This window comes from Pipra filicauda, unplaced genomic scaffold (assembly GCF_003945595.2).
Source record: "Pipra filicauda isolate LSUMZ 115617 unplaced genomic scaffold, ASM394559v2 scaffold63_size3267554_pilon, whole genome shotgun sequence".
Classification (NCBI taxonomy): domain Eukaryota; kingdom Metazoa; phylum Chordata; class Aves; order Passeriformes; family Pipridae; genus Pipra; species Pipra filicauda.
This window is the reverse complement of record NW_024104798.1, coordinates 1,914,876-1,942,381: the sequence shown is the minus strand read 5'-3', so window position 1 is coordinate 1,942,381 and position 27,506 is coordinate 1,914,876. Positions and strand designations below refer to the sequence as shown.

Sequence of the window (27,506 nt, the reverse complement as noted above, 5' to 3'; positions counted from 1 at the left end):
TAGAGCAGTGCCTCTGCCGTGGACTGCTCATGTTTCACTGCATGACAGGGTTATTCTGTCCAGGTTAGAGCAGACTAAATGTAAAACAGGGACAACAAAACTTAGTTATTACCAAATCAGCTGGGAAGAGTCAGGGCCACAGCTTTGCAGCTCCACAAGATGGAGGTGGTGGTGGCAAACAGCTTGTGTCTTAAAGTTAACAGTGAGAACCATGATCCTGGTGGAGCAGGAATTCCAGGATAATGCAGGGAACATGAGGTTCAAGTACTGCAGGAGGCAGAGAGCTGTGAGTGCTGCTGGCTCTGTGCACTCCTCTCAGAGCACACACCAAGCACTCCCTGGAATCCAGACTGCTCCCAGCATTCCGCTCACATTCCCAACACAGGAGAGCAAAGCCAGACTTTGCACGTGTCAAATTTATAAAAGAATAAAACCAGACTATGTGAGCTTCATTATTCCTTTATTACTATTACTATTATTGTTATTATTAATGTGTGTGTATTGCATGTAATTGTGGCATGAGCTAATTTTAATTAATTCCAGATAGCCTTTTTAACTAGAAAGTTTAGGTTGTATTTCATTAATGCAATAGGCTCTGACTTTCCAAGTTTCCTCAAAATGAAACAATTTTCTTTTCAAGTGTACATCACTGAAGTCAGAGAGACATAATATTCCCAACTGTATAGAACAGCCTGTGGCAACTAGGTTAGAGCTGTCAGTTTTACACATGGGGTGCCTGACAAACATATTATACATACAATTCAAGGCTGACCTTATACTACACCTGAATTTAAATCTGTGTGCTGCACAATGCTTTATATCCTAAATAGGCTGTTAACACCCTCTTGCAGCCCTTCCCTTTTATAATGGGCTATAACTGCAAACTCTATATTGTCATGAGAAGCAGCCAGAAGGTAACACCATAAAATTAGTTAATTTTAACATAAAGATGCCAAATCACTGCTGCACACATTTGAAAAATACATTTTCTTTGAAGTAGTTGAGTGCTTGCAGATAGGAAAACTGTTCCATAAAAATTCATCAGGTTTCCCAGTGTTTTAAAATGTCCGGTGTCTCTGAGGTTCTGCAAGTCCTGTGAGGACACTTGGTGGTCAATAGGCTATGAGTGGGCACTGTGAGGCAATAATGTGGACCACACTTTGCTAAGCTTTTCCAGCTGAAGTAACAGGGATTTTACTCAAACCTCTTACTCCATCTGTGAGATAATCATCTCCAAACTAGAAATTCTTGGTTCTTCTAGTTTGGAGATGCTGAGATATCAGCCAGTGCTTTCAAAGGGTACAACATAGACATTTACCAAGGATGAAATCCAGTGCCAAAGTCCTGATGACTTCAGCAGGGTGGAATTTCTACTGTAACTCTAATGAGATCGCAGCCATGCATGACCCACAGAGCAAAGCAGGGTGCTTCCTCTGCTTTTGTGGGAAGTAATAATTTGCTACTGGGGAAGTAATAATTTGCTTCCTCTCTTATTATGACTGGAAGATTTTCAAAGTCTTTGCAAGAGGTGGTGTAACTGCAGCCAGTGCAGGAGGAGGGGGTAGCTGGGAAGGGGGTGGATTCTGAGCAATTTACTACAGCTCAGTGTAAACTTCTGTAGGGTTTGTAGGAGGAGGGAGGAGGGATGTTGGAGCTGATGCTTTACCGCTGCTCTACACTAGACAATCAGGCATCTCTTTTGACTCTCTCTATCCCTGTCCCCCCTTAAGCCTCAAGCCCAGGCAACAAGTTTTCAAAGTGCAAGTGTGGATTCAACCTGTCTCCAAAATGGATTCTGCCCGCCTATGGTCAGAGGGAAACTGTCTGGAGTAGGTTTAGGATGTTTGTGTCATAGAATTTAAGCAGTACCTGTCCTGATTGCACTGGCACACGTGCAGGTCATTTTGTCACCTGGGCAGATCGGGGACAGGACTGCAAAGTGCTTCAGGCTCCAAGTGTTGTTATGCAGGTTAAAACTACTGTAATATCAGCACATCAGTCCTGCTGCCTAGTAAACAGGAATGTGGAAGGAATCATGGAATCAAAGGGACTCATCTGCCTACTCAGTCCCTATGGTCTCTCCCTCCGTGGAGGTCTGGTCCGGTGCTGTGACACTGTACACTCACTGGCTGTGTCTGTGCTCAAAATGCAAACAGATTCTGGGCTTACTTTACAGCAGCATCTCTTACCTTTCATGTGCTTGTTGCTGCAGAGCTGTGCTGTTTGCATCTCAAATCACCCCCTCATTTCTGCTCAGAACAAAAAAGATATAACTCATTCAGCCAGGCCAAGCTGAGGAGAGGTCCAGAGCAAGGAGTCTGATTTCAGGCTGACCCAAGCAGTTTGAAGGCTGAGATCAGGATCTCAGTCTGGGCTCTGCAAATCAGGCTTGGCTCTTTGGCTTGTTTCCAATCTTCAACAGGAGCTGGCTGGGTCTGGCTCCTTTCCCTGTCTCTGTGAGCTCCTACCATGCCTGGCACCTTGAGCAACAATGGAAAAGAGACTGCTTTTCTTGGCATACACAAATCCTTTTGGAAATGTTTTCAGGCATTTGGAAGAACTTTTTGGAAGTATCCCATTTCAATCTGTAGATTCCCTTTGTTATTCTTCTACATGCCCCTGTCAAGTACTAATAGATACTATTTCCTTTTAAATTCTTTTGGAAGTAAAATCCTTAGGATTACTGGTTTTGTTTCCTTTGATTTGGGTAGTTGCCACTCATCAGACTTTAGAAATCTGGCTGCTGTACTGGCTGGACTAGGGCACGGTATAGCACGTATATTGTTATAGTTAATGAAATTATTTCACACTGGTGGTGCTTTACTAACAAACAGTAGTAATTAATTGATTGGATTAGTTTCTGTAATTGATTGTCAACTTTCTTAACAGGCTTGTGCTCAGAAACTTTTAAACGTTAGATGACTCCTCTCCTTCCTCTGGAGATGCATTATGAAATGGGCACAGCCTATTAAGGTATTCTTCCCTGCTTGGATATGACAGATATTCTCAAAGGAACTAAACTCATTTCTGCACAATGTGCTAGAGACCTGAAGAAGTAAACTATAATTTATCTTCCCTGAATAGCTCTTCTTAGTTCAGTGCCTAAGCTGGATCACCTTCCCATGAACTTTGTCCATGGATGTTTATCTGTGGACCCAAAGCTGTATAGATTTACTTTCATAATATACAAATAATTTTGCAGATGACGTTGAAAACAAACATTTTATCACTGATTTCCTATAAATTAGACATTGTCTTTGACAAAAATTTGACTAGTTACACAGATTCTATAACATTCTTGCATATTGACTTTTAATTATGCACTGTTTAATCAAACAAATAACAATGTCTTTCCCATCAAATGATAGGTAAAGTCTGCAGTCTCTATCACAACTTGTTTTCTTAGCTTATCCTCTAGATTTTGTGAGTTGAATGAAAATGCAGAATTTCAAATGTGTTGAAAAGTAAAAAGGCAGCCTCTAGTATTCTGCAACATTCTTACTTGGAAGAATGCTCTGTTGAAGTTGGGTTAGATGTTTGGTTGGTGGTGATTTAACTGGCGCAGGCAATTGGACTGTTTAAACATGCTCCATATGCCACAAAGAAACATTCTTTCAAGGTGCCCTTATACTGCATATCCTTCTTTTGTAGGCTGAGGTTTTGGTCCAGGACAGGAAGTTTTAATCTGTTTTCTGTGATCAAAGAGATAAAAATCACTGAGTGTTAAGCATCAGTTCTCCTGTTAGGATTAGCACGCTGCTGTCACAGATGTGCTAACCCTCAATGCTAGCAGGTAAAAGGGCAAGAAAGCAATTCCTTTTGGGCTTCTTCAGTATCACAGAGTTGTTTAAACAGCTTTTCCCGTGGGTCAGATGATCACTTAAGTAGAGTCATGGTACTGCTGCTCTGAGAAGAGCCCGTGTCCCTAGGGATGAGCAGACATCAAAAACAAGACCTGTTGACTGTCTCAAGTGTCAGCTTCTGTGTAAATAGGCTGGTGGCTGCTGAATACCAACCTCAGTGTCTCTGTGAATAATCTGAGCTTGCTGCTCTGAAGCTTAAAGCCATGAGATGATCCTGTAGGTCGGTGCTTCTCTGCATGCCTCTCTTCTTCACCTAATTCTGACACAGAGATAGTCCCCCTTTGCAAGACAGGAGGCAGAAGTCACAAATACAGAGAAATTAGTTTAGGAAGACAGTCAGAAAATACTTCTGGTAGCCCTTCTGACTGTGGTAGAAGTCACATGCTATTTCCTTTCAAAATAGCCATCCTTTTGGTTTTGTGTTTTCTAGCCTGATTTTGCTCATCCCAAGATTCCTCTTGAGCCCATTGCTTCTCTGTAGCAACAACTGTAATTCCTCAAGCCATTCCTCAACTACAGTCTAAAAGCACAAATAAAATGAAACTATCATGAGAATGTTGTTCACATATGTAACTGTGGGCTGAACAACTTTCTGTGTGTTTGATTTGTTAATTAATCTGAAAGCTTCCAGAGTTTATGTTAGAGTCCAGTTTATGGACACATGCAGCCAGTGAGGCGGCCTGTGCTAAGACATGCTTAGAATATATGCATGGAATTGTTTTATGCCCATATAAAGTATAAATGTTGTTTTCTCCAGGTTGTAATATCATGATTCTAAGCAACGAAGAAAGACAAAGGGTTCTGTACTAAAATCCCACCAGTAGAATGAACAATAGTTATTAGTATTTAAAATTTTTTTATTACAGTGTAAAAAATACTTATCTCTGCTCACCTGTGCATAACAGTGTGGGGGGGAAAGAGGTCTAAGGAGTCCTAAACATCTGTATTTGCTGTTATGTGAGACACACCAACTAATTTCCAGTGCTCTCACTGCTAAGCAACTTGGTAGCAATTAATTCTTTAAAAAGAAAGTATTTTCTTCAAGTGCCAGAGCTGTTCCTTTAACATCTGTTAGAAAGTTACTGGCACTTAGGACCTTAAGGGAGAGATTTCCCAGTTTTAAGTGGAGTTTTAACTTTAGATTTCTTCTGTAGGTAATGAAGACTTTCTGACTTCTTCAGGTATGATTCAAATCAGGACTAGTCTAAGTCACCATCTGGAGATACAGACTTTTTTCTAGGGACTGTAGAAGGTACATAGGATTACAGTGCTTGTGCCACAGGCACCTCAGGTAGATGCTTATGCTGAGCTGAGCTGGGACAAAAACAGGCCTCACTGTGTGTCTGAGGAAAATAATAGACTAAATTTATCCCATTCCTTGTTTGGGTTGAAACTATTCCAACCCGGCTTGTTATTTCAGTGAGTACCAAAGAAAACATAACTTTAAATATAACTTCTAAATTTGTAGGTGTGCTGTTTCTGGTGTATTAGAATCAATTAGCACCATCTATCAGTCCTGGCATCAGGAAGGTACCTCTGTGAGGTGTGCACATATATTAAAGGATAAAATTGGAACAGTAGAGGTTCCACTGAAATCAAATATCCTGACCTTCTAGAGCTGCAGTTTTCTCAGTGCTAAGAGGGTTATGCAGGCAGTTTGCTAGGACAATTAATACATTAGCTGTTGCCAACTGCATGTTAATTTGCTGTTAATAATTGTTATTCAATAACTCCAGGAAAAATGCAGGAAGTGTTAAAGGTTCAATATAATTCTTGGCTGGAAATAACTCCCTACTGCAGTCTCTGGTGCCACAGGGAACACATATTCAGTGGTCAAATTCAGCTGTGTACATTTCCTGAGACATGCCCTGCATGCCTCCAAGAGATGTATAAGCCACAGAGTGCTGAGGATTAGCCAGATATACAGCAACATATTTTTGTTTTAGCACTCCAGCATGTGGGCTTGGAGTCCTCAGCTCAGCCCTGACAGCCTAAGCTGGGCAGGTGCAGGACATACATCAGTGAGAACAGCTATCCTAGGGCTAATGAAGGAAGTCTCCAAGAACTGGGACTTGCATTGCCTAATAGTTTCTTTGATGCTGCAAAACTTGTACAACACAGGTGCAGTAAAACATTTAGGAGCTGGAATCCCTTGTTTTTGGCTCTACTTTTCTAAAAATGGCAGCTTATCTCTGCTTCTGCATACGACAGAAAACAATGGAAATATCATCAGAAGTGGACTCAAGAGGCTGAATCATAGCTCCAGCAGAGATATAGCCCAGTTTTCCTTATTGACCTTTAATATAGCTTCCCTGGCACTCTGCAATCAATGTAATCTTTTCACTATGATCATAATGGCCATTATCCTGAAGACAACAGATAGAAGTGGAAGCAATATTAAATTAGAAAAATAACTGAAGCATTTCTTTGTTTTCTTTATGGATTTCTCATGAGTTTTTCTTTTTTCTCTCTCATTTTTTTTTTCCCTGAAGTCAAAAAAATTTTTAGGCTGAGGCAAGTGGTTGGCCCCCATTAATATTGCACACTTTCCTCTGTTTCAGTATGTTGCCAGCAGTAAGGTGTTATTTAGGGATAAATGTAAATGCATAATAAACAGATCTATACAATCATTACTGAACTAAAATAGCAGTTAGGAAAGTATTTTTATTGTGAAAAATGGCCCTGTAAGACTTGCTGGCTATTTGTAATGTTGCAATGTAACGCAGATAAATTGGTGCCCAGGAGTGTGACATTTCAAAAGCTTGAAAATACACTACATTTTTTCTGAAACGCCATTTTTGTAATTCTGCTTGCTATTTCACATGAGCAAGAAGCAATTCCTCTATGCCCAGGCAGTTCAATTAGAGTGTTGTAGATGTTGTCAGAAAGGCTCAAACATAAGCTCCCCTGAGCAACAGTTGCGATTACATGAAGTATCCTGTGACCCTGCTCCCCAGTAATTGACATTTCTGGCCGTTTGTGTGCAATGCTATTAAATAACTTTTTAAGTAATGACTCATTTTTCTTGTAAACTTTGTGTGATAAACCCTCCCATTTGGGGTTAGACGCACATTTTTTAGTAAAAAGGGGTTAATAGATGAAGACTTCGGCAGGGACAGAGGCTCTTTTTCCATTAAGTATTTCTACTGACATAAGCAAAAGTTCACCAGATCCTGGAGATGGATGTAGGGCAGCCTAGAAACGTTATCTGCTTATCTGTCATTATTCATAATACAGATCAAGAGTTCAGGAGATATCCCAAGTCCTTAGTGAATTGAGGCTGTGGAGTAAGAAGGGGAGAACTAGATCAGGCACTGAGATGGCTGACCTGTGGTTAAATAGGAATCCCAGCTACCTGAAGGCTGGTCAAACAGCACTGCACTGCACTTTAGGGGCAGAATTCAAGAGCATTTGGGAGTTTAGACGTGCAGTGAAAAGCTGAATAAAATGTGCAAACCCACAGTGGGAGTGGAGCAGTGGGTTGGGGCAGTTGGTGCTGTGGCCTCTCCACCTGTGCTGTGTGGACGGGGCATTGCCTGGGATGAGACTCAGTTTGGTTCCCTGGACCTTCCCATCGCTCTTGTGCTTTGCTGCTTCATACTGCAGTCCCAGCAGGGCAGGAGCACATCTGTCACCTGTGTGTCTGTGAACACCAGGCCACGGTGCAGTAACTGTGGGCAAGGCAGGGGTTCACTGCTGTTCTGGATCAGACACAGCCCACTGCACCTTCAAGCACCTCAGTGTCTGTGTGGATTCTCTGTACAGAGAAATGACAACCTTGGAGGTTTAAGGATTCAGCTCCCCAGTGGCACAGGAGCAGTGACCACATCGTATTTCACAGTGTGAGCCACAGCCTTCAGCTCTCATCCAAGGAATCATCCGTGGGGTTTAGGAGATGCAGCCCTTGGTCTGAATGCTAAGATTACTTACAGGGCACCCATTCTTATCCTCAGTGCTACCCCAGTTGCCTAAATAATTGTAATCTTCAGAGCTTTCCCTGTTATTCTTTCACTGACTTCATGCAAAATAAAGATGATTTGTGCACATTTAGGAGAAGTGAATTTGCTTCCTGCTTCTGCTGCAGTTTTCAGACAATGGCCTTGATTTCCTTGCTTGGAACTGGGACAATAGGATGTTTTCTGATCTATGTAGTTGCTTTTTAAGGACAAGAACATTTTCCTACTGTGTGTGCTTCTAATGCTCAACACAACAGGGTACTGATTTTCCAAAGCAAAGCACAAACTGTCTTTTTAACTTCCAAAAAATTCTGAAGCCAAGAAATGGGAAACACTTCTTATAGGTGAGCTACAACAAGCCTATTCCTCTTAATTTTCTGATTTTCTACTACAAGTTTCCACTGGCTGCTATGAAAAATAGTTACTGACCAGCTGTCTAAAGTCCTCTTGATAACAAGCAACAGTCTTATTTTTGCAATATGGAAGTTGATTCACTAGTGTGATGATCAGCCTTCATAGAGGTGTGACTTAAAAATCCATTTCCTAGTGATGATAAATAGCAGTTGGACACAGTCTGGATTTAAAGCCTTTGAAAATCACAACAAGTGACTTAACATTGGGGTATTAGACAGCATGACTTGGTGCAGACTTGGTGTTTTAACCCACAGGCTTAAGTGTCATAATGCAGCATCATATGATGTTATTACTTGAGACATATGAAAGCTTGTGGATAATAGAAAATAATATTATGGAATACGGTTTCAACAGTTTCAGTTTCAGGAATCACTTGAATTACTTAATCTCCCATTAAGTAGCTGTTTTATTTTTCTCCTAGGTATTCACCCAAATGACAGCAGCATCATTGTCTGCATCAAATCAAACACCGAGTTGGGAATTTGTTCTTAAGTACACTTTAGCAGGGTTTGCCCACACAATCTGGTACAAAGAAAAGACTAAACCAAATGCCCTAATCGTAGTTTCTGCTACCACGTGCTTTCTATCTCAACTTTCACTTGACCTGGAATTTTCCCTTAGAGGAAAATATTGCCATTTTCTGTTGACAAATCAGAGTCATGAAGTCTGGGTCAAAAGAAGGATATTGAATTAGAATTATTAAACACACACACATCAATTCCTAAAATTGCTATTATGTTAAATATATAGTATACCATTTGGAAAGCTGTTAGCATAAGCTGCTGCTAAAAAGAGCAATTACTGTTATAATCGTTGTACCTGGGGTCTGATAAATAATCATGAGGTGAGGAGCTGCAGAAATTTTCCAGTGGATGTGAAGGGTTAAGTGAGATTTACTCACCAAGCCCAATTCAAAACAGAACAACTTGCCTTATCTAGAATATATTCCAATTCAGCTTCTTGAGATGATGCCACTGTGGAGAGACTCATCAATTCGGGATCTGTATCTAAATCCCTGTCTAATGGGAGCTGTAACAAAGGGTCACAGAATATACAGACATTACCCTCCATTAGAGATAACAACCAACCAAGCCACCAAACAAACAAATAAACAAACTGCAAGAGTTCCTCCAACAAAGTTATTCAGAGGATAATAGTACTACAGAGAGCAGTTATTCTTATTGTTGTTATAATCATTGTGTCTGCAGCCTGTCAGATACTGAGAGGCGCCTCTTTACCTTAGTAAAAGGGAAACAAAATGATCAGATTGCAAAACCCGTAGACTTTGATATCTGATCATGTCTAGACAGCCTCTGTCCCTGCCTCTGAAAGACAGTCGTCAAATGCTTTGCATCAATAATTTGATATGCTGCTGTTTTCAAGATGTTGAACATTAATGTCACCTCCTTGGGTCCCAAGTGCCTCTTCCGCACTCGTTATTTTTAGGTAATAATGGATACTTGCTTCTGTTTAGTTTTAATAATCATGCAGAACAAGCAGCTTCAATATCTGAAATAAACTGCTTCACAAATTAATCAAGTGCAGAACAAAGCTGTTTTAAGTCTCTGACAGCCAATAAAGTCATTTGTGGTGCGTTATCTCTGCTCTGTGCTAAATACTATTGTAAGCTGCAGAGGTGGAGGAAAATTTTATTAGAAGTCAAATTCTCTGCGACTTTTAACCAAACTGTAAAACTGGATTTTATACATTATACATGACTGTTTAATGTTAGTCCTAAAATTTCAGAGGATTATTTAAGAGACTACAAGCTTTAGGGAATGAGGAGACAGAGCTGACAATGGAATTGCCCTTGTGATAGGAGGAAGTCTTGGATAGGTTAGATGCCTTGCAAGCAGTCACAGTGCAAATTCCCCTCTCTGGCAAATGGAATCTAAGTCTGCCTTTGAGTAGAACTGGACTGTTTGTGGTTGAACTGTAATGAACTTCACTTAGCTCAGCCTCTCACTTGTTGGGCTTTTAAATTGTGTGGTTGTAGGAGATAGATGAACTACGTGGAGCAGTTTTGTGTCAGCCCCTCAATGCAGGAGGAACTGACCAGAGCTATCATTCATTTCTCTTTGGTTTTTGTATTGGACATGAAAAAAAAATAGTTGTATATTCAGCTAACTATTCCTCTTGCTTCTGATTATTCTCAGATTACATTTAACTCTGTCTTCTATCTGTTCAACAAATCTGTGTCCCTAAAGCATTTATGAAAATAGCACGGGGTACAAGCTGACACATTAATGCTGATAGATATGCAGAGAAAGTGAGGGGTTTGAATGTAGCACATTGTAGATGTGAAGACCTCGGTATAGAAATGATCTCCTGAGTAAAATCTATGTGAGATATATAGAAGTTGCAACACAGAATATTGGCTTATTGCACTCCATAGATTTGAAACCATCTCTCTTGGATGGCAGTGGAAAACTTCAATATACTTACATGAATTATAAATGATGTCTGATTCTCTTGTTGAAGTAGGTACTGTATGTTTTTCTATCATAGGCACTTCAGCCTTTAAAAAGCTTCTTTGTATGTGCAAAAAAGGTGAAAGATCTTCATTTGGAAACGTTTACTGCTGTCAATACCTTTGTGTAAACTCTGTAGCCTACTGTAAATATTTTTGTTTTAATTGGGAGTGCCACAGATATTTCCTTTAAGTCATGGTTTTAAACAATTAGTTTGGAGATGGAATTGATCTGGAAGAAGTAACACTGGCGAAGATGCAGTATACGAAACCAGAATTGATTCAAGGCGACAATTCCTAAGTAGTTCAGACGTTTTGGTGCCTTGAAATGAGCATCTTTTCTGTCAGTTCAGAAATATAACAATGCACAACAATGCAGATCAAAGACAAGAAATCATCACTTTGCTTATTGGATTCTCAGCAGCGATATAATTTACATTCTTTTAGATGCCTTTGCATTGTTTTTATTGCAAAACAGTACATAAACCCAGAAAGTGGCTATTGCTATCCTGAGACATTAACCCTTTGTCACAATTATAGTAATGGGCTCAGTACATGAATAGCTGGATAAAATTCATGAGGCTTTGTGATGGGATCTTTTAGATCCTACAGTGCCATGAACTTGGTGTTTCTTCTTGGCAGAAAGAAGAAGTCTGCCTGGTCTTCATTTGGAGCAATTGGGATTCCCGTTAATTTATCAACCAACAGAGCTTTTAAATTTGGCATGCACTTCCTTAAGGCTGTATCCAGATGACTTTTCTCATACTGAATAGTGCCTTAGAGGCTTCAGAGCCCTGTGTGAATGAAGGAATTCTGGCATAGCAAGGCAGATCTGTGCCCGGGCACCGGATCCTGCTGTTCCCATCCACAGTGGGGCTGAGAATCTAACTTGCACCTGGACAGAAATATGCAAATGACTCCTTATTAAGATCAAAGCTGAAGATTTTGGCCCTGCATAGAACTCATCACAATGTCAGCTGAGGGAAGTGGCTGCTCACAGTGCTGTACCTGTAATTCCTGGAAAGCACTGCCCTCAATACCAACAGTGCAAGGCCATGAGTAATGGAATAGATAGACAAGACATTGGCCAGACTAACCTAGGAAAGGTCAGTCAAGGATAAAGAAAGCCTGGCAGACTGCTTGATTTAAGAATTTCTTTATGCAAAAAAGAACTGAATGGAAAATAGAATGCATTTCCTGAAAGAACAAGCTGATAAGGATGCAGTGAAAATAGTTACTACATGAGCCAAGAACAGAAGATGGTCTAGACTGGAGTGTGCCAGTGGGAATGAGTTTTTCTATGTTTCAGGCCCATGCAAATGTGGGCAGGCTATACACAGACTCCAGCAGATCTGAAGAATGTTTACCTGGCTTAAAGAGAATATTGTCAGAATTGGGTTGCTCTAGAAACAGTCTGGTTCCAGCCCTGGTACTGCCTGACATTCAGCTGCTCCAAAACTAAATCTGAATCACAACCCAAATACATTTCCCTGTCCGATGGCACAACTTGGGTCATTGTCATGGATCAAAATATAGGGCTTGCCTTACACCCTCACCATCGTAAAGAGTCTGAGCAGTTCAGTGGCAGAGGGACAGTGTGACTGCACAGGAACATGCCCAGGGTTACCTGTGCCAGGGGTACTCACAAAGGGACTGAATGAAAGGGCACAGATATGAAAAAGACCTGAGGTCATTTAAAAGAACCACAGATTTCCAAAGGATGCCTAACAGAGATTGAAGAGAAGAATGCAGTCAAATAAGGAGAAAGTTGCCTGCAACATCACATTATCCAAGCTCTGACAGAGCACTTTTTCATCACAGGTCTCAAAGCATCCTAAAACCTAAGATAAATATCATTATTTCTATTGCATAGCTTGGAAAACCCAGGGAATGAGGAAATTCTATTTACCTATTCTCATTCAAAGCTGAGTCTAAAGCCAGGACAGATGAGTTTCCTAATTCAATCCATGCTTGCTATCGTGTGACCCTCAAGTCACAGATGAATGAACTGTAAAATATAGAAGAACAAGTTGATGACTATTAAAGTCATGTTTAAAATATTTGAACTGCTATTTTTGCACCTTGATCTCTCTTCTTACTGTACCCAGCTGCCTTTCATTTTCTTCTGCCTGTGTGCTGTGCTCTTTTTTTTCATATTCATGATATAATTTACCTCTGCTAATGGTTTTAAGGAAGTTGTTCAATTTTTGTTCTGCATTCCTTTGATGATTCTGTACCAAAATCAAATATAAATATCAGAAGATGTTGGGGTTTTATACAAATTATAAGGCAAATGCCATGTTAGAGGAGGCTGATTAAAATAAAGTAACTGGAACAATGTCTATTTATCCTAGCAAAGACTTTAATTTTTTGATTATTACTAGTGCCACTATCATTTTCAGGCTTCATTTCTACAAGTTCAAAGTATTCATCTAGAAAACATGCCTTTTTTACAATTTAAGACTCTCTCGGTGCTGTCATTTCTTAGTGGCAGTGCAGCGTGTTCAGTAGTCCTGCACCCTTAAAGGGAACTGATTGGAACTGATGGACTGTTGCAGATGCAGACACAGAGGAAATGTTTTTACAAAAGAAAAAACATGGAGTGTAATGCAAACACATTGTCAGAAGATATTATCACTTACTCTAGTGAAAGGAGAATGATCCATCCCAAGTCCCAGGGCACGCTCCCTATATGTATGGGTGATGTGAGAGTATAACCTAGATCACCTTGTACACTGCACGGGAGTGTGGGGACTCATTTCTAGTTCATGACTCTTTCATTACAGTGTGTAGCATTGTGAAAATAGCTAGTTTCTTTTTTTTCTTTCTGCAGCAGTTTTCTCTGAAATTAGGACACGAAATGGGCAATGTGAGCAAACAGGTACCCAACATGTCTGCCTTCTCATTGAGAGGTGGTATTACAGGTTGCTATCCCTGAAAACATGATGGATAGCAGGAGGCTAAACCTGGACCTTCTTTCTGCACAGGAAGTGGTGCATGTATCCTCCTGGAAAACATGCCCTCCTTGGGGCTTTTCCCAGGGACAAAAATGGTAGACATGGGCTTCAGCCTGCATCTGTCAGATTGGGGCACAACTATTTTTGGTAAAGAAAATTTCTCCCAGGAAGCTGAAAAATATTTAGTGGAAATCCTATTTTTCCTTAGAAAATGAGTTCTGCTCATTGAACCAGTTAATACACAGGATGAGCTGGAGAGCCCAGATCCTTGTTATGTGAGCAGGTGGGTGCAGCAGTCCTGTGTTTGCTGTTGGCTCCACACTCCTGACAGAAACACTCCGAAGGGGCACTCTGAAGGAGTTCTGTAGATGGATTTGCACTACAGCAAAGTGACCACAGACCTTGGGCTGCAACAGCTGCTCCCCTTAGTGAACTAAAGGCAGAAATTGAACTAAACCTTTTGTCATTCAGGAATGCAGAAATACTCAACTGTATCTCCTGAATGGGTGAGGGGGTGACTGTAAGAAGGAATGACAGAAGTTTCAACACTTGGAGTAAGCAAGAGCATCTGAGTTTTTTAACAGATTTCACTGAAAGCATATTTGATATTTAAAGCATGTGATGACCTGGTCAAATTAGAAACAGATTTTTCTCCTTTTTTACCTTTATTCACTCCCAGAATTTTCTCAAGAGATGATGTAATAAATCCTGTCAGGGTCATGTGTTTTGTGAGGTGCTAAATAGTAGGGAAGTCAATATGCAATTATAACATTTAAAGAAGGAATTTGAGATTCAACAAAATTCCCCTTTAAAAAAAGCAAAAGGCAACTGGTTGCCCTTGGGCTTATGAAGAAGTTACTGAAACTTCAGAAAAAAATGCTAGGTTGAAATTTGCTTCTGTTGACAATAAGCTGATGGTTCAGTATGATGAAGGTGTACTTCAGCCTTCTGGAAGTGAGGAAAGACGTTTGCACTTCTGTGCTCCTGGAGCAGGCCCATTTGTTCTCCCTGGCTGTCAGCCTGCCTGTGCAGTAGTCCATAAGTGTAAAGTATGGACTGAGTAAGAAGAGAGAACAGATGGAGATTTCACATTTAAGGAAGAGGAAATAAGAACACTGCAAAGTGCTGTGGTGTGGACAGGTAGAAATGTGGAGCAGAACAATTAATAATTTGTCCCCATACACACACAGCTATTCATGGTAGCTGAAGAACTAGGAAATGTAGAAATCCTCCTGGTATGCTTATTCACGAAATATTTCTTCATATTTAAGATAATGGTTTAGAGCTCCTTTCATTTATGTTGTATTTATCTTTTTGCATTAGCAAATGACTAGTTTGCCTTTCCCATTTCCCAGTTTGTCATCTTTCAACTATTCTTGGTATGTTATAATGCACATGAACTAAATACAATAAAACCTAAATTATATAGTGCAGAAAATACAAAGGATCTCAAATAGCTTCATATAAAATAATATCTAGCTTCTTTAAAACTGAGCTGCATTTAAGGCTGGAAAAGCCAGCCTTAAAAGATAAGATTTCAATTTTGTCTTAAATGAATTCACTGAATCTGCATTTCTGATGTCAAGTAGAAGTGAATTCCATAGCTCTCATGAATAGCAAGCAAAAGCCCTACAGCTATGAGAATTTAATCTGAATCTTTTATTTTGCATGTCTGGGTTTTTTAAAATATATTTCTTCTCATATGTTCTGAAATCTTTGTGGATTTTTGATCATATGGCTTTGCATGGTTTTTTATACCCCACAATTGTTCTTACGATCCAAATTACTAAATGAAACAGTCTTCTGGAAAATATTGTTAACACTAGAAATAGCTTTGAAATGACAACCATGGTTCTTTGGAGCAGAATATTTTAAGTGGAAAAGTTCCTTGCTTTCTCTTTGTAAAAAACCCAGTCATTCAAGAGGAGCTGGGGTACGTGATGAGTGCCTATGGATGCACTTAGAACTGAGCATCAAGAAAACAAACACAAATGAAAGATCATCCAGGAGCTTTTGGTTCTGAGGCTGATGCTGCAGTCTAATATGTGGGGTCATTGACCCAACGTGCAGTGCTCAGAGATGAAGAGCTGAGAGGAAGAATGATTTTATGGCTGAGGTTCAGAAAATCTACATTAATTCCAGCCTCTTTGGCACTTCCTGTCCTCCACCCCGGTGACCAATATCCAACAGTTCCCTGTCCTCTTTTTGTCTCTCTGATAGGCTTCGCTTACAAACTCTCTGGGGCAATGGAAGGCTCCTTTCTGTGAGTGTAGGGTGGAGCTGAAACTGAGAATTTTCTTCAGAGCTGTTAACATGGCTGCAACAAAATAGGTAAATACAGTGAGAGTGGATGGTGGATAGACTTAAAACACAGATTGATGGCTTTTCCATTGCTGTGGTTCACTTCGCTCCCTCTGGCAGTAATCGATGTGTCATCTTTGAATATGTCTACAATGGCATGAATGCAGAACTTATAACCTATCTAAGGTACCTTCAGACCACCTGTGCTGAGACTACTGCAGCCCCTGAAAGTAGAGTTCATTTAAGAAGTCCAGTGCCAGATCTGCTGAGGTGAACGTGTGCTTTTGTGACTGCCACATTTTTGCTCCCTGAGACAGCCGGTTTGACAGCCCACAAAACTGGGCTAATCCATCCAAAGAGCTGATGGCCCTTATTTAGACAACTTTATCCTTGCACCAGCTGCAGGAGACAAATGCAGTAGCCAACAAGGGGCTAAATTCTTTGAAACATTTCACTTACACTTGTACACGTCCGTCTCCAGCCAGGAGTGCCATCAAAAGGGTCAGATCGCCTCAGTTCTTTGTGTTGTTCTGTCCAGAGGAGAGGCAACAACAACCCTCTTCCCCTCTTCCCCCAGGCCGTGTGCTGGCAGTGCTGGGGGGTTTCAGTGAGGTTGGGGACTGCAGAACAACTGCTCTCTGCAGCACTTGTGCCAGGGACCGGCAGTGATCCAGGCAGGCACCCGTGCCAACTGTAATGCCTTGCAGAGAGGGAATACTGCTCCTGGCAGAGACAGAGTATGTGTTGGGCACATGGTTACAAAAGGGCAGATGCACAGGGCATTTTTCAACCTGGCTGGCTCTTCTAAATTTCCGGCAGCTGTTATTAATATTTGAATTACACTACTAGTGTGCTCCAAGTAGACTCAGCAGACTCTCTCCTCCACCAGTTTCCCCTCTGCAAACTCCCAAGGCATGTGCTTCCTTACTGCCATGTTCATCAGCCTCCCCTAAATTCTGTATGGAGCTGAGAGCATGAGTACCATTTGCTGGGCATGGGTTAGAGCAGGTTGGAGGTTGCTCTTCCATCTGTTGGCAGGAGCCTCCAACTTCCTGCTCCCTCCCCCAGCCCCAAAATAACATCTGTTCTGACGAGCATATCTAGAGCGATGCTACTCTCAGTCCTCACCAAAGAGGACTCCAGCCTGCATGTAAGGAACAAACTAATAAGAAAATATGCTCTGCAAGGCTCAACACTTTCCAATTTTGCTCCTAGGAGGGGAAAGTCCATTTCTGTTTTCTTTGAAGGCCAAGTCTTAGGAAAGGTTATAGTGGAAGAATGGACAGGCATGGTTCTGTGGTTTTGCTGTCAGAAAGCTGAGCTGGCATTCCAGATCACTTACAATATCTGTTGTTTAGTCTGGGTAAAAAGCTACTTGCTGAACTTCTTCCTCTCTTACAGAGTTGCTAATGGTCACCAGAGTCTCCTGGGGTTTCCTAGAAGTTATCCCTTTTTCCCCGGGAGCAGCTCAAGTGATTATAAAACGTTAACAATGTGAGAGGTCCCTTCAGCGTGTTCATAGATATGTGGTATCTCTTGTTCCTTCTCTATTCCTCCCAGCAGAAATAATACTCCCACAGTATATTCACTTTGTGCTTATTCACTTTGTGCTGTTGTGAAATGTCTCTGGTTCACAGGTGCACAATATACACCAGACTGTTTCTGGGATGTTGGAGCTCACACTGCCAAGAGAGATGCAAGTACAGCACAGGCACAGGTTTATCAGGGGTGTTAAAGTGGTTATAAACTTTACCTTCATCCCTTCCTTTTTTCATATCAAAGTTTTATCTGAGTCCATTATAATCATGTTCATCAAACCCTGGGCAGAATATAACATTTACAGAAAGTAACATCCTCTGTTCCCCAATGCCTGAGGCCTGGACTATACCTACATGGGTAAAACATGCCCAGACAAACCTGAATGTCCAGTGCTAAATAGCCAACATTTTCCAGTGTGGGAGAAAAAAGGATCAAGCAATTCATAATCAGTTCCAAATGAGAGTGAGTGGCAGAAAGAGACACATCTCACATCTCTCTCTGTGGGAACACCTGGCTGGAAGCAGGAGTACCTGATACTGCACCTGGGTGGGAAATGGGTTTCCCAGTCTGTAGCAGTTTGTAGAATTTTAGAGATAATGCTTTTGAGATAGGATATAATTGGAAATGGAAAAATCCAAAGTGACTGATCATCTTTTGCTGTATCACTTCAGATTCTTGTTTCAATAATTTTGAAAATACTGACAGTCTATTAGACCAGGAAAGGAAACTTCTTGGCAAACAGGATGTTTGCTAATTTTGGTATTTTGTGTGAGTCAGAGATGTGTGGAGGGAAATATATTGAAACTAACCCTGTCTTGTGAACTCTTTCATATTGCATAACTGACATTTGCCAATAAAAAATGTTACATCATATAGTTTCTGAACACATCCAAAAGAAAAGGCATTAGAAGCTGCTGCAAACAATTTCCCACACAGAATTCAAGGCGTCTGGTCACACTAGATTTTCACAATGGTCACTGTGATGAATGCCTGCTTGCCTCTATGTCTAACTCCAACTAATTGCAAAATAATCATGTTCATTTATGGACTTGAATATTTCCACATCATTTCCTTGATCACAGAACCACACTGTCCCATTTCTTTTTATTTCATGCTTTCAGCTGCTTGGTGAAAACAAGCTGATGGAAAAATCCAACTCTTTGATATGTGAGTACATCATCTAGAAATCCGTAAAAAAAGTTATGCTTCCCTTGATAGCATTTTTCACACCCACATGTATTCAAAACTCTTAAAATTTTCATTTTGGCTTCTGGGAAGTACATTGTAAAGTGAAAATTATGGCCACAAAATTAGAATTGTGGTGTTCAAAAATCTACAAAGTAGTTTGATTTAAATTATCCACAATTGTTTGTTTTTCTTCCTACTAAAAAATAGCGTGTCACAGGTTCTTGGGATTTCCTTTGAGTTATGCTTAAAAGCCTTGCACGTTACTTTTTTACTTATGCACTTTTGAACTGAAGCATTTAATGTTGTAAAATAAGCAGTAAATATATCATAGTTAATTGGAGAGAAAGAAAGATTTTGGGAAAGAATTTGAGCTTCTGTGACAGCTTTAAAGTTACAGTAAGATGTGATTGTATTGTTTCGCTTTCTGAGACTTATGTTTAATTCTAAATGCGTAAAATGAACAAAATATTTTAAGAGTTATGGAAACTTCTGAGACACAAACTAATTGGATCAAACATGTAAGTAATGTGAAGAATGGAAAATTTTGCTTAACTAACCTCTACTGATAGCAGATCATTCAAGGATCTCCCTGATTACAGTGAAAGAAGATGTCGATTTTTTGAATTTTCAGGAAGTTCTTTGTTAAAATCAGCGTGACAGCTGAGAAGTGTCTAAACACAAAGACTTGAGTTGGCATTAAAGAGTCAAGGACATAATTAACTGAAGATTGAATGTCCTTTTTGGATTGATTCTAGTTATTTTTGGGTCCTTTGGCAATAGGTCAATGATGACTCAAGACGTGGAAGACCATGGAGGCTGGACCTCAGTGAAACAAATCTCTGCAGAGAAAAGGATATTCTTTTGCACTGCCCTCAACTATGGCTTGTAGCTCTGTGAAAAATAGACAACATCTTATTCTTCTGGAAGCTTCTAAAGACATTTTAGTGACAGTGCCTCTAGAATAAAAACTTTACTGTTTCCACTTATCCCATATTGTTTTATGTAAATCAGAATGGGGAGAAGAGCTGTGGCATTCTCTAGGTGACAATGAAAGAAAGCATCACTCTGAAACTGCCACACTGATCCCATTTGAAAACACAAAGTGAAACACTACACTGTGTGCAGACAGAACTGTTGAGATGAATTGATATGGGAAAAAATGACTTAACTGGAATCTGACCTGAGTTACAGCTACAAAGGAAGGACTTCATGGATGCTGAGATGAGAAGTCAGGATGGATGCCCAGAGCAGTGGCTGGTTCTGGCAGCTTTTTTGAAGGCACAGGTGTATTGACTGTGGGAAGATAAATGCCCCTGGTGGTCGGTCCCCCTGAACTGCTCTGCCCTGAATGAGCCTGAGGAGCATCACAATGGAGGTGACATGGACATACGTAGATATGCTCTTGTGCAGAGGCTTTTGGAAAAGCCAGATATGGATTTTTTCCCCCCTTTGTTTCTCTCAAGAGTACTGTAAAGTCCTGGTATTTCCTTTTAGTGAAACCTGCCTAGTCATGCAGTGCCCTGCAGATATCTGAGAGGAGAGTCTAAAATGGCTAAAGAGAATGGACAGAGGTGGCCAGTACTTTCCCAACAGTTTCAAGGAAGTTGGCTCATGGCTGTGAGTTTTGATGGCAGCTATAAGGCTCTTCCTCTCTCCTTCTCCAAGATGCTGAAGAGAGGTGATGCTGCAGCCACCAGGTCCTTTATGCCTTTATTTGTTTGCCCCTGTCCCAGTGTCAGGTCTCTCTTTTGTCCCACAAAGTGAAGTCCTAACACAGAAAGTGCTGTGCCCATTAAACAACATTTTCATCCTGTGTATTATCAGGCCATTGGGCAGCTCTTTACTAAATTTTTGTTCCAGTAATAATCCTGGTGTCATAGCACCAAATGATACAGAGGGAGAGTTTTCATGCTCAGACCATATTTTGCTGCCAAGCTTCCCACTCCTGAAGCCATTGTAAAGCCCATGATACAACAGCTATGGGATTAAAGGTCCCTTACTCAAAATGCCTTTGGGACCAGTTTCTGTTGCAGGGGGGTGTATGGTGTGTGTCATAAAAAGCATCTCAAGTCACTGAGGGGTAACAAAACAGAGAGAATGCTACCAGGACTTAAAACTGTCTTAACTTTTCAGCACCAAATGTGGTTTCTTTGTGGAGTTATTTCCAGTAATGACACATGGTGGGTGGTAGGTTGTGTATTCAGCTCTCCAATTAGTTGTCTTTGCATGAGCTCCACTTTTATCAAATTAAATAGAACGAAACTCAAGACAGATGCTACCTGCTGATCAAGATACTGTGGTACATATGCCACGTGATTGCTGTGACAAAACCACAAAGGCTGAAAAATCCAGATTGTGGTTTAGTTACAGATAGAGTTAAAAATGTTATTGATCTAAGTTCCAACATCAAAAAGCTGTTCACTTGTCCTCTCTTACAGAAGTGGTCACAATCTGAAAACATTCAGAGCTGGTTTTAGTACATCTTGCTTCAAAGTCCTTGCAGTTGTTCCAAGGACTCTTTGTTATTAGAATATTCCAGCTTGGCTTAGCCAAACTCATAGTCTTTCTATCATCAATAAATTTGCCGTGAATTAAAAGGAGATATGAAATAGAAACTGTTCTGGACAAATGGCTAGCAGGCAGTGTGACATGAGTTATTCTCTATCTCATAATTTAACATCTCTTTAGGATGCAGCACAGTCGATGTGGTGTGCCCTGTGTCAGCTCCCTGAGCACGTGCACCAGTAATTCTCTTTTCCATGTGGCTTTGTATGTCCATGGAGCTTCTGTGCCCCTCTGCTGCAAGTGTGTAAAGGGGTCACCTGAGCCCACAAAGCTGGGATCCTCTGCCATGGAGGGATCTGAGCTCCTGCCTGTCCCACGCCTAGCACAGTGGTCTAGGTCGTTTCTTCCCTCCTGAATGGATGAAATGCAAGAACAAAATGATTACAGTGTTGCCAGTGGTTGTGAGTTAACTTTACAAATAAATTAATACTATCTGTGTTTCAAATCATGTCCAAACCTTAAAAAAAAAAAAAAAAAAATAGAACCTTCTCTAAAATTTGTTTCAACAAAATGCTTAAAGTGTCCATCTCTTGGTCAGCACAGATTCCCCTTTCCATTGAGTGTACATATGCAAACTGTTTAAAGCACCCCTTATGTCAAGGATATGGAATGGAAAGAAAAGTGTGAAGGCTGTTTTCCCCATATGTTGAGAAAAAAAAAATCTGCAGCAGGCAGTAAAGAATCTGGTAACAGGAAAAGTATGTGAAGCTATGTTATAAGGTAAAAGATGAGACTGTGGCTGTGAAAGCAAACTAAAACAAGAGAAGGAGATAAAACACCCTTTGCTAGATAAAGCAGTAGTACTATAGTGCCATAGTTTGTTGAAGTGTGGTGAGAAGGGAATTTTAAGGGCTTGGGGGCTGGCCCAGCTGGCTTTCCTGATGCTGGTAGTACACAAAGTTTCCTCTCAAATAACCACATAAAGTGTTATTCTGGCCTGGAGAGAACCCAGCCAGTGAAAGGTTAGGAAGTGTGAATTAGGAAAGTGGGAGGTTGCATTACCCTGAGAAGGAACAAGATGTTTGCCACAGTGGGATATACAGCCCCGGGAAGGAATCCCCACTTGGAGCTTCAGCACTGGAGAGCTGTAAATAAATACTTGGAGAATATACTTCATTTGACATTAATAATGTGCTGCCTAAAGTATGTTGGGTGTGCTTTAAATATTACATGTGAATCCCAGGCCTCTCGTAATAATTTTAGAAAATATCCATAATCTTGTCATTTTAACAGCAGAACAAGTTTTCTGGCCTTTTCATCTTTCTTGGTGTATTAGGAGCTGAGAAATGTGGACCTACTCCACATAAAAATTGCATTTGCTGTTGTTACTGCCTTTGCAGCTGTGCAAGTAACAGTCTACTTGATTTCAGACAAGTAAAGTAAATTAAGAGAAGATGAACACTCAAGCACAATAAAGCTGCTATGGAGTCATTACAAGACATAAATATAGAGCAACTCTCAGGTCAAATCCAGGTCTGGCATCGACATTCTCAGCTCCAGCCTTTCCAAAATGTGCCTGAAAACATCAAGGTTAACTTCATCTATCAATCAAAATTTGGATTGATTGGAAAATAGTGTTTGATTTTGGAAAACAACATTAACAGTACAACAGGATCACTGAATCACCAGTGTAAGGTTCTTGTCAACATGACTGCCACTCATTTATTTCATAATTCTAAAGCATCATTACTGTGCATGCGGATGGAAACTACCCAGTTTTGTACAACATGTAGAATGCAAAACAAATCTGATTCACTCTTCTGCTTCCAAATTTGCACTACATTAAAGAATAAGTAGTAAAAGGAATGTATAGGCAGGAAAAACAATTAGGGGAAATTTTTTACCAGGAAGAAATTTGTACACTTGCAGCTTGTGTCACTGGGAGTTTGAAGTATGCTTGGGAGAAAACAATTTGTTCTTTAGATATTAAAAGATACTCAGCCTGTTGCTGTCAACAATACAACATGGACAAGTGACACAATGCCTGCCTGAGCTAAATGGATAGATAAAATACATATGGATTTCCTTTTTGTTCAATTAATCCCATACCTTTGATATTGCTGGACAGTAAAGGTCATGGTGATTGCTGAATCTTTCCGTTGATATTATTAAAGCTGTGTTTAATTAAATTAATCTGGAATATATTAAAAGAACACAGTGCTACTCTCTGACACCAGTCCCTTTCCTTTTAAACTAGGGGCTGACAGAGATTTAATCTGATAAAGAACCACGATGATTATCTTCTTACTTCCTGACTATTCAGTTTATATACAGTTGTACTTACATTTTTTTCCTGTTTGATATGGACAACATGCTGTTTATTTGCCTAGCTCTCCATACTGATAAGTGGATCCACTCAGCACTGTGGCTGCAGAGCAGCATTTCCAACATAGACTGTAATCATCCCATTCCAGTAGTGGTGGGAGGGAGGAAACCTTGGGGAGGGGATTAGGAGAGCGAATTCTCATGTTTGTCCTGCTGCAGTGTGTAACTACAGGCAGGTCACTTCACCTCCATGTCCTCCCTCCCTTTTTATTTGCTTTGACATGCTTTGAAGCAGGGATTGCCTCTTTCCTTGTGAGCCTGTGAAGCCCCTGGTGTGGTTTCCCCCTGATGCTGGCTCTGATCTTGTAAGAGGGGCCTGAGGGCACTGTGCTGATGCTTCTGCTGTGCTCGGTGTCCACGGGGCAAACAGGAGGCTGAACAGGTGAAGCCAAAGGCTCAAACCACGATGGCTCCATTCAGCACCCCCAAGGTTAAACCTCACTGATGGCACAGGAAAATGGAGCCCTTTACAACACAACAGGGACTGGGGAGCTGTGTGAGATGTACCTTCTGCTCCGTTTTGTAATCTCTGGAGTAGGGTGTGCTAATGAGGGGTTGCAGTCCTTTTTACTCCGTTCTGCTTTATCTGCTCAGAGAATAAACAAATATACTGCACACACACACACACACCAACAGCAGAGGAGATTTTGCAGGAAGCTATTCAGTGTGGAAGTCATAAATCACACAAGAAATGAGTGTCACTTCCATGCTCTGTGTTATATGAGGGCTTCCTTAGATAACAAACATTCCTGAAGAGAAGTTAAAAATGGCTTCTTGTGGCCGAGACTGCAAAAATGCAGCAGTTTGTTGTGGAAGAGGGGGCCTCTGGCAGGGCTCCCAAACTGAAATTGTCACCAAAGGCAGGAGAGGGAACATGAAAACGGGAGGAATGGTAATGCAGAGAAGAAGAAAGCTGGAAAGAAAAAAGAAAACCACACAAAACTCGAGCTGTTAATCACATCCCTATGTTGATAAAATATTTATGAGATCTCATTCAATTAATTAGAATAAACTATGTAACACTGCAGGAAACAAATTGAAAATTTAATAAAGTAAGTTCACTTCCAATTTCTTTTGAAGAAAGAAGCTAATTATATTTAGTTCTGTAATTATAACTTTAATTAAAATATAATGCAAAATATTTCATAGTGAATACAGTTCTGTGTTAGAAAATGGAACCTTTTAGGCAACTTGCTTCTCAGACAAAAATTTGTAACAATCCCAAATGAACATTTTATTACACCTGTTTTGAAAATCTTTTCGAGGTAATTTTAATACAAATCCATCATATAAATGCTCATTAGTGTTAGAATTTATGTAAAACATAATGTCTTACCTTCCTGCCTCTATCCAGGAATGTTTCTTACTCTGTGTTAGGGATGTGTGTTTTACTCACTGTATTTAAAGCAGACACATTCCTTATTTATACTTGCCTATTGCAGCCTACAGAACCCAATTTTTATTTAGAGCATAATTTCAAAACACATTGTAAAGTATATCCACACAGCAGCTGCCTTCACCTGAGCAACGGAGAGAAACAGCCTCAGGCAGAGAGATCCAGGCACACACAGGGAAATTTGGGTCTGGCAATATAGAATGAGAACACTGACAAAATGACCTTTCAGTGATGTTTTCAGTGATGATGATTTAATAGCAAGAGAGTCTTCTAGGCTTGTGTAAAATGAATTTGTCTTTAGGACTTAAAAAAATAATTTTACAAATGACTTCTAACACACAGTCCTGCTCTGCTCTGCATTGCTACAGCCTCATCTCAAGTGCTGGGGGCAATTTTGGGCACCAGAATGTGAAAAAGACATTAAACTATTAGAGAATGTCCAAAGGAGGGATATGAAGATGGTGAAGGGTCTGGAGGGGCCATATGAGGAGTGGCTGAGGGCACTTGGTCTGTTCAGATGGGAGAAGAGAAGAGAGGGGAGACCTCATTGCAGTTACTTCCTCATGAGGGGAAGAGGAGGGGCAGGCACTGATCTCTGCTCTGTGGTGACCAGTGACAGGACCAAAGGGAATGGCCTGAAACTGTGTCAGGAGAGGTTTAGGTTTTACATTAGATAAAGTTTCTTCAGCCAGGGGGTGGTTGGACACTGGAACAGGCTCCCCAGGGCAGTGGTCACAGCACCAAGGCTGACAGAGCTCAGGAAGTGTTTGGACAACACTCTCAGGCACATGGTGGGATTCTTGGGGCTGTCCTGTGCAGGGCTGGGAGATGGACTTTGATGATCCTTGTGGATCCCTTCCAGCTCAGAATATTCAGTGAATTATAGATTTTCAGTGCTAACGAAAACTCCTTCTGTTCTTCTGAAGAGGATCAGATGTAACGAGCGTGAGTCAGTTACAGCAGTGTTAATTGAACAAAACAGGAACTGAAAATAGAACAGTTTGAAGGAAATGCTGGATTGACATATGCTGTTTTCGTACATTTGTTGAACATTATTGAGCATTTCTAGCTCAGTAATCGGAGAGTAGGAAAATATCTGGGAGTGTTTATTTGATAGAGTTTACATTACACAGCCTGCAATATAGCCAGAGCAGCATTTTGTGATCTTTCTGATCATAGAGTTGGGTTTTTTCCTCCTCTTTACCAAGGAACTTATGATCAAAACTGACCACTGAGCAACCAGAACTGGCTTTTCAAAGTCTGTCTAATGAAACAGAAGCACAGTGGCAAAGGCACTCTTCTCTCAGAGTGAATCAGAGCTGGGGCACTACTCCTGAAGAAGTTGCAGAGTTGACACCTTTACTGAGGCCATGGCAGTGGATGCTTTAATCTCCCAGTCTCTACTTTGCTCTGCCTGGTGAGTCAGTTGGGGTGCTGGCCAGTCATCCCCTACACCAGAAAGCCCGTTGTCCTTCAGGCCCTTTTTATGGTGGAATTTCTTCATCTCAAGGAGAACAACCAAAGACACTCAGAGTTAGCTCACTTAATCCCTTTTTGGCAGGACTGGGCTCTCCAGAGAGATTTCAATCCCCCTGAAGAACTGAAAAGCTGAGGATGGTGGACTCATCCAGATGCAAATCAATAGTGAAGCCAATGAAACTGAATCAGGACATTATTTGTGCAAATCAGTAGTATTTTCACTAAAGTTCCCATAGCTGCTGCCACGTCTAATCTAAAGTAACCCTTTACTTTAAATAACATTGGAATATGATTACCTGCTACCACATTTATACAGACACAATATTGCTTTGTGCCTTTGATCCACAAAAGAACTCACTGGACTGAACAGGCTGAGCTATCTTAAGGAAAGGTAAATTTTTAAAGAAATTGTTTAAAATGCCCTGTACTTTACCAACACACAATTGGGTTGAAAAGAAGTGGGGTTTAGAAGTTTGTTGGTTTGGTTTGGGGTTTTTTTTGTGTGTTTCTTGTTTGTTCTTTTTCTTCCAGATAAGGAGCAAGACAAAATCTATTCCCTTGAAAGAAAAGTTTACTATTTAATATTTTGTTCTTTCCAGAAGAGACCAACCCCAGTGGCCCCCATTGCTGACCAGACTGAACTGCAAGGACTGAGCATGATGAGCAAAGGGTCAGATGAACATTTACGTTGAGTTAGTTAATATAGAATTACTTCTTGCATCCTTGTCATGGTGAGATCAAATTCTCTAATACAGACAAGAATTTATGCTGGATTTTTAAGTGACTTTAGAGAATTAGGGATTCAGCTCCAATTAATTAAATTTTCAGAAAGAAGTGGTTTATATTTTTTTTCTGGTGGTACTGTAGTATGGTGTAGAGACCATCTGTGGATGAAAATTATCTTCTGCTGGGTATTGTCGTTATGATTTGCAGAGACCTTTCCAAGGTGTTTGCAACCAAAGTATCATCTCTAATCTAAATATAATACAGTGTGAGATCTGCCAGGAATCTGCTACACAACTATTTTCTCCTTTTTTTTTTTGCATCTCTCTC

General features: G+C 40.6%; 1 long non-coding RNA gene across 2 annotated transcripts in view; it reads left to right on the top strand.

The window, feature by feature from the left end:
* Positions 1-27,166, top strand: part of LOC113988927 — a 52,499-nt gene extending 25,333 nt beyond the window's left edge. Inside the window, exon 6 of one of the 2 annotated variants that reach the window (XR_005566138.1) lies at positions 27,053-27,166. This is a non-coding gene — a long non-coding RNA (uncharacterized LOC113988927). Of the gene's footprint in view, positions 1-19,468; positions 20,255-27,052 lie in introns of those variants that run through there. The other variant, XR_005566139.1, reaches the window with a different exon arrangement.
* Positions 27,167-27,506: the final 340 nt, after the last annotated feature.